The sequence below is a fragment of the Rutidosis leptorrhynchoides genome, chromosome 8 (genome assembly GCF_046630445.1).
Source record: "Rutidosis leptorrhynchoides isolate AG116_Rl617_1_P2 chromosome 8, CSIRO_AGI_Rlap_v1, whole genome shotgun sequence".
In the NCBI taxonomy this organism is placed as follows: Eukaryota; Viridiplantae; Streptophyta; class Magnoliopsida; order Asterales; family Asteraceae; genus Rutidosis; species Rutidosis leptorrhynchoides.
Window position 1 is genome coordinate 207,191,726 of NC_092340.1, and position 8,777 is coordinate 207,200,502.

Sequence of the window (8,777 nt, forward strand, 5' to 3'; positions counted from 1 at the left end):
TCACAAGTGTAGAAACATGTGGGGTGGCTTAATCAATCTGTCGTCCGTAGAGCGTAAAAGTGCTAGCCGGATGACTTCTAGTGAGAGAGAGTAGAGAGAGAGAGAACTGAAGTCTCAGCTCTCAAAGTTGTCAGAATATCTAAACTGTGTAAAATGACGACCCAAGGGGTCTATTTATAGTGTCAGATCCACCAGATTGCTCGGGGACACGTGTCAGATGTTGATACATTCTGTTACTTGTGATCCGAAATTTACGCTGAAGGTGGCGTCCTCTGGCCAGGGCTAACACGCTAGGCGGCCTCCAGGGCTTACGCATGACGAAGCAACCTGTACAGCGGAGAACGCTGGACAGATAACTCCACAAAACTGTTGTTTCCAGTCTTCCTGATGCTACTTTTATGCAACCATTATGCCTTTTATGCGTGTATACGATAGGATACACCTTTAAGTCCCCCCAGTTTAATGACTTAAGCATTTGAAAAATGTTTAAGTTATTAAACTTTTGATAACGCGTGCCAAACTAGCCTGCTCAATTGCCCATTTGCATCGGGAAAAACATTACAGGCATTAAATGTAGACGAATTTTACTGACGCTGTTATGATTAATTTTGCACGGTTGAGATCCTCCACGCGCCTCCAGCTGTAAAAAGTGTTATTTCGTACCCCACGTTTAAGCTCACCCGTACACGTGTCTTAATCGTGGCCATAAAAATTGCATCGATGAACTCTTATATAAACCGTCATAACCCTTTTACCCTCACTTTTTTACCTTTGCCAAGATCTGAAAAGCATATTTCTCCCCAAATCTTCATCGCATTCTTCAATTTTTAACTTTTTAAGGTTTAGCATCTTTCCAAGGTCAGTTATACTTCATCCTTCTGCTATTTTCTTCTTGTTGATATGTTTTTACTGTATTATCATGGCTTCTACTCCAAGTACTGGCCAAGAACACACAAAGCCTTCCTCGTCAAATACCACTGACATTCCAGAAGTTAGCACGATGGCCTCATCATTGACAAGTGAATACTTAGATGGTTTAATCGCCTTCCGCCATCTTAATCAATACAACCCTGTTCTTCCCACTAACAAACAAACTGCTGACAACCCTCCTGATGGAAAAATTACTTTATACGCCTTACAAATTACCCACGGCAACCTCCGTGTTCCCCTTACTAACTTTCTTCTTCGCCTTCTTAGATATTATAAGGCCTGTCTTAGTCAGATGCATCCCCATGGCCTTCAAAAAATCATCCTTTTTGAAATGTACTGCAATGCTACTAATATAAAGCCTCGCATTAAAGTTTTTATCTCTTTTTTTAGAATTCGCACAATTAGTGACTGCTGGCTTACTATTGATAGTAAGCGAAATACTCATTTTGTTGGTACAAATAGAGTTTCAAATTTGAAGGATTGGAAGAGTCCATTTTTCTTTGTTGATAAGACTGTTATTCCGGAGGAGTACTCAGTTATCCGGGAATGGGGTGCTATTGATGCTGGTGTAGGAAAGGGTGTTAAGATTTCTGCCATAGAGCAGCGGATAGTAAATAGCTTGAAAGAGCTCCGCCTTCCTCCCAGATCATACGAGAGGTATGAGGGAATTCTTGTGCTGTGCAAAGTGAGTCAAGAATGGCCGAGCACTTCTGTGCCAGTACTTCGTGAGAAAAACCAGGGTAGGATGTGAGATGATCATCCTATTATATATATAAATGCGTTTCTACTGCTTGTCATGTTTGCTTATATTGCTGTTCATGTTCAATTTTTGCAGCCAACTCCGTGATGCAGGTTCGTTCTGCTCTTTTATCCGTTGATCTTGATGATGAAGTGGAGGTCACTGCTCGTGACAAAACTGCTGAAGAGCTAGAGGCAGAGAGGGTCGCAGCTGAGGCTAAAGCTGCTGCTGATGCTACTGCTACTGCTGCTGAAAAGGGGGAAGGAATCGTTGTTAGCAGCTCTGATAGTGAGTTCGGGTCTGAACAAACAGACACTGAACGGACAGCGGATGACACCACCACCGCCGAGCAGCAGACATCTGGTTCGGTTGATATCACGGGTGAAACAAACCCCACCCCCCCTCCAACCCAAAAGACAAGGAAGAAGAGCATAGGCTCTAAGAGGGTGAAATTTACAGAAGGGGGCCAAAAGCAGAAACGCAGAAGAAGTATGTCCATTCTGCTCTTTCTTGATAATGCACATGTTTTTGCTTATAACTGTTATGTTTGTTCATAATGCTAATTTGTTCTTGTTAGTGATTTTAGCAGAATCTGATGATAGCCAAGGGAAGGCTACTGAGGGCGGTGAACGGGTGCTGGAGGAAAACCGTGAGAGTGAAGGAGATAAAACACTAAAAACTCCGGACTACAACTTCACTCCCTTTAATGAATCTGAATTTGAACAGAGGACGGAGGACGATGCCTCTTATCGTTCTCCTCCTCCCAACACTGGCAACCCTGCTGTCACATCATCAAATGTGCAAGTGCCACAAGTTCCTGCTCATGTTAGTACGTTGCAGGCACTCATTGATTATCCTGCTACTAAGAGCAAAGGTTTTGCAACTGCTCTTCAGGTATTAATGATTAAATCATCTGTATGCCTGTACTTGCAATTTATTTATGCAATCTTGCAATATTTAATCATAATATTTTGCTGTTGCAGGGTTGTGCTATCCCTGAGTTGAAACCTCATCTAAACACACTCCGTTCTGAACAAATCAGGGAATCAACTGCTGCTACTCACTTGTTGCTAACCAATCACCTGGAGTCCGTCCTGCAACTGCAGGAGCATCAGGAGTCTATTCTTGCTATAGCCCGTAAAGATATAGCTGAAGGTGAAAATGCTCATAAGAGAGCTGCTGATGTTGAGCGTGCCTTGAGTGACGCTCAGAAAACAATAAAAGCTAAGGAGACTGAGCTAAAAAATGCTCTAGATGCTGCTACTACACTGCAAGAGGAGAAAGACAAGTTGGTGGATGCTGAGAAGAAAAGGGTTGAGGAGGATCATGTAGTGACCCGAACTTTTCCATGTTTATATATATATTAATTGAGATTGATATTTACATGATTAAATGTTTCCAACATGTTAAGCAATCAAACTTGTTAAGACTTGATTAATTAAAATATGTTTCATATAGACAATTGACCACCCAAGGTGACCGGTGATTCACGAACGTTAAAACTTGTAAAAACTATATGATGACATATATATGGATATATATATATATAGTTAACATGATACTATGATAAGTAAACATATCATTAAGTATATTAACAATGAACTACATATGTAAAAACAAGACTACTAACTTAATGATTTTTAAACGAGACATATATGTAACGATTATCGTTGTAAAGACATTTAATGTATATATATCATATTAAGAGATATTCATACATGATAATATCATGATAATATAATAATTTAAAATCTCATTTGATATTATAAACATTGGGTTAACAACATTTAACAAGATCATTAACCTAAAGGTTTCAAAACAACACTTACATGTAACGACTAACGATGACTTAACGACTCAGTTAAAATGTATATACATGTAGTGTTTTAATATGTATTTATACACTTTTGAAAGACTTCAATACACTTATCAAAATACTTCTACTTAACAAAAATGCTTACAATTACATCCTCGTTCAGTTTCATCAACAATTCTACTCGTATGCACCCGTATTCGTACTCGTACAATACACAGCTTTTAGATGTATGTACTATTGGTATATACACTCCAATGATCAGCTCTTAGCAGCCCATGTGAGTCACCTAACACATGTGGGAACCATCATTTGGCAACTAGCATGAAATATCTCATAAAATTACAAAAATATGAGTAATCTGTAGTGACCCGAACTTTTCCATGTTTATATATATTAATTGAGATTGATATTTACATGATTAAATGTTTCCAACATGTTAAGCAATCAAACTTGTTAAGACTTGATTAATTGAAATATGTTTCATATAGACAATTGACCACCCAAGTTGACCGGTGATTCACGAACGTTAAAACTTGTAAAAACTATATGATGACATATATATGGATATATATATAGTTAACATGATACTGTGATAAGTAAACATATCATTAAGTATATTAACAATGAACTACATATGTAAAAACAAGACTACTAACTTAATGATTTTTAAACGAGACATATATGTAACGATTATCGTTGTAAAGATATTTAATGTATATATATCATATTAAGAGATATTCATACATGATAATATCATGATAATATAATAATTTAAAATCTCATTTGATATTATAAACATTGGGTTAACAACATTTAACAAGATCGTTAACCTAAAGGTTTCAAAACAACACTTACATGTAACGACTAACGATGACTTAACGACTCAGTTAAAATGTATATACATGTAGTGTTTTAATATGTATTTATACACTTTTGAAAGACTTCAATACACTTATCAAAATACTTCTACTTAACAAAAATGCTTACAATTACATCCTCGTTCAGTTTCATCAACAATTCTACTCGTATGCACCCGTATTCGTACTCGTACAATACACAGCTTTTAGATGTATGTACTATTGGTATATACACTCCAATGATCAGCTCTTAGCAGCCCATGTGAGTCACCTAACACATGTGGGAACCATCATTTGGCAACTAGCATGAAATATCTCATAAAATTACAAAAATATGAGTAATCATTCATGACTTATTTACATGAAAAACAAAATTACATATCCTTTATATCTAATCCATACACCAACGACCAAAAACACCTACAAACACTTTCATTCTTCAATTTTCTTCATCTAATTGATCTCTCTCAAGTTCTATCTTCAAGTTCTAAGTGTTCTTCATATATTCTACAAGTTCTAGTTTCATAAAATCAAGAATACTTTCAAGTTTGCTAGCTCACTTCCAATCTTGTAAGGTGATCATCCAACCTCAAGAAATCTTTATTTCTTACAGTAGGTTATCATTCTAATACAAGGTAATAATCATATTCAAACTTCGGTTAATTTCTATAACTATAACAATCTTATTTCAAGTAATGATCTTACTTGAACTTGTTTTCGTGTCATGATTCTGCTTCAAGAACTTCGAGCCATCCAAGGATCCGTTGAAGCTAGATCCATTTTTCTCTTTTCCAGTAGGTTTATCCAAGGAAATTAAGGTAGTAATGATGTGAAATGTCCCGTTCTTATTGATTAAAAATGTTCCATATTAATTGATTTCGTTGCGAGGTTTTGACCTCTATATGAGACGTTTTTCAAAGACTGCATTCATTTTTAAACAAACCATAACCTTTATTTCATCAATAAAGGTTTAAAAAGCTTTACGTAGATTATCAAATAATGATAATCTAATATATCCTGTTTACACACGACCATTACATAATGGTTTACAATACAAATATGTTACAACAAAATAAGTTTCTTGAATGCAGTTTTTACACAATATCATACAAGCATGGACTCCAAATCTTGTCCTTATTTAAGTATGCGACAGCGGAAGCTCTTAATAATCGCCTGAGAATAAACATGCTTAAAACGTCAACAAAAATGTTGGTGAGTTATAGGTTTAACCTATATATATCAAATCGTAACAATAGACCACAAGATTTCATATTTCAATACACATCCCATACATAGAGATAAAAATCATTCATATGGTGAACACCTGGTAACCGACAATAACAAGATGCATATATAAGAATATCCCCATCATTCCGGGACACCCTTCGGATATGATATAAATTTCGAAGTACTAAAGCATCCGGTACTTTGGATGGGGTTTGTTAGGCCCAATAGATCTATCTTTAGGATTCGCGTCAATTAGGGTGTCTGTTCCCTAATTCTTAGATTACCAGACTTAATAAAAAGGGGCATATTCGATTTCGATAATTCAACCATAGAATGTAGTTTCACGTACTTGTGTCTATTTTGTAAATCATTTATAAAACCTGCATGTATTCTCATCCCAAAAATATTAGATTTTAAAAGTGGGACTATAACTCACTTTCACAGATTTTTACTTCGTCGGGAAGTAAGACTTGGCCACTGGTTGATTCACGAACCTATAACAATATATACATATATATCAAAGTATGTTCAAAATATATTTACAACACTTTTAATATATTTTGATGTTTTAAGTTTATTAAGTCAGCTGTCCTCGTTAGTAACCTACAACTAGTTGTCCACAGTTAGATGTACAGAAATAAATCGATAAATATTATCTTGAATCAATCCACGACCCAGTGTATACGTATCTCAGTATTGATCACAACTCAAACTATATATATTTTGGAATCAACCTCAACCCTGTATAGCTAACTCCAACATTCACATATAGAGTGTCTATGGTTGTTCCGAAATATATATAGATGTGTCGACATGATAGGTCGAAACATTGTATACGTGTCTATGGTATCTCAAGATTACATAATATATAATACAAGTTGATTAAGTTATGGTTGGAATAGATTTGTTACCAATTTTCACGTAGCTAAAATGAGAAAAATTATCCAATCTTGTTTTACCCATAACTTCTTCATTTTAAATCCGTTTTGAGTGAATCAAATTGCTATGGTTTCATATTGAACTCTATTTTATGAATCTAAACAAAAAAAGTATAGGTTTCTAGTCGGAAAAATAAGTTACAAGTCGTTTTTGTAAAGGTAGTCATTTCAGTCGAAAGAACGACGTCTAGATGACCATTTTAGAAAACATACTTCCACTTTGAGTTTAACCATAATTTTTGGATATAGTTTCATGTTCATAATAAAAATCATTTTCTCAGAATAACAACTTTTAAATCAAAGTTTATCATAGTTTTTAATTAACTAACCCAAAACAGCCCGCGGTGTTACTACGACGGCGTAAATCCGGTTTTACGGTGTTTTTCGTGTTTCCAGGTTTTAAATCATTAAGTTAGCATATCATATAGATATAGAACATGTGTTTAGTTGATTTTAAAAGTCAAGTTAGAAGGATTAACTTTTGTTTGCGAACAAGTTTAGAATTAACTAAACTATGTTCTAGTGATTACAAGTTTAAACCTTCGAATAAGATAGCTTTATATGTATGAATCGAATGATGTTATGAACATCATTACTACCTTAAGTTCCTTGGATGAACCTACTGGAAAAGAGAAAAATGGATCTAGCTTCAATGGATCCTTGGATGGCTCAAAGTTCTTGAAGCAAAATCATGACACGAAAACAAGTTCAAGTAAGATCATCACTTGAAATAAGATTGTTATAGTTATAGAAATTGAACCAAAGTTTGAATATGATTATTACCTTGTATTAGAATGATAACCTACTGTAAGAAACAAAGATTTCTTGAGGTTGGATGATCACCTTACAAGATTGGAAGTGAGCTAGCAAACTTGAAAGTATTCTTGATTTTATGAAACTAGAACTTTTGGAATTTATGAAGAACACTTAGAACTTGAAGATAGAACTTGAGAGAGTTCAATTAGATGAAGAAAATTGAAGAATGAAAGTGTTTGTAGGTGTTTTTGGTCGTTGGTATATGGATTAGATATAAAGGATATGTAATTTTGTTTTCATGTAAATAAGTCATGAATGATTACTCATATTTTTGTAATCTTATGAGATATTTCATGCTAGTTGCCAAATGATGGTTCCCACATGTGTTAGGTGACTCACATGGGCTGCTAAGAGCTGATCATTGGAGTGTATATACCAATAGTACATACATCTAAAAGCTGTGTATTGTACGAGTACGAATACGGGTGCATACGAGTAGAATTGTTGATGAAACTGAACGAGAATGTAATTGTAAGCATTTTTGTTAAGTAGAAGTATTTTGATAAGTGTATTGAAGTCTTTCAAAAGTGTATAAATACATATTAAAACACTACATGTATATACATTTTAACTGAGTCGTTAAGTCATCGTTAGTCGTTACATGTAAGTGTTGTTTTGAAACCTTTAGGTTAACGATCTTGTTGAATGTTGTTAACCCATTGTTTATTATAACAAATGAGATATTAAATTGTTATATTATCATGATATTATGATATATAATATATCTCAGTATGATGTATATACAGTTAAATGTCGTTACAACGATAAACGTTACATATATGTCTCGTTTCAAAATCATTAAGTTAGTAGTCTTGTTTTTACATATGTAGTTCATTGTTAATATAATTAATGATATGTTTACTTATCATAATATCATGTTAACTATATATATAACCATATATATGTCATCATATAGTTTTTTTACAAGTTTTAACGTTCGTGAATCACCGGTCAACTTGGGTGGTCAATTGTCTATATGAAACATATTTCAATTAATCAAGTCTTAACAAGTTTGATTGCTTAACATGTTGGAAACATTTAATCATGTAAATATCAATCTCAATTAATATATATAAACATGGAAAAGTTCGGGTCACTACAGTACCTACCCGTTAAATAAATTTCGTCCCGAAATTTTAAGCTGTTGAAGGTGTTGACGAATCTTCTGGAAATAGATGCGGGTATTTCTTCTTCATCTGATCTTCACGCTCCCAGGTGAACTCGGGTCCTCTACGAGCATTCCATCGAACCTTAACAATTGGTATCTTGTTTTGCTTAAGTCTTTTAACCTCACGATCCATTATTTCGACGGGTTCTTCGATGAATTGAAGTTTTTCGTTGATTTGGATTTCATCTAATGGAATAGTGAGATCTTCTTTAGCAAAACATTTCTTTAAATTCGAGACGTGGAAAGTGTTATGTACAGCCGCGAGTTGTTGAGGTAACTCAAGTCG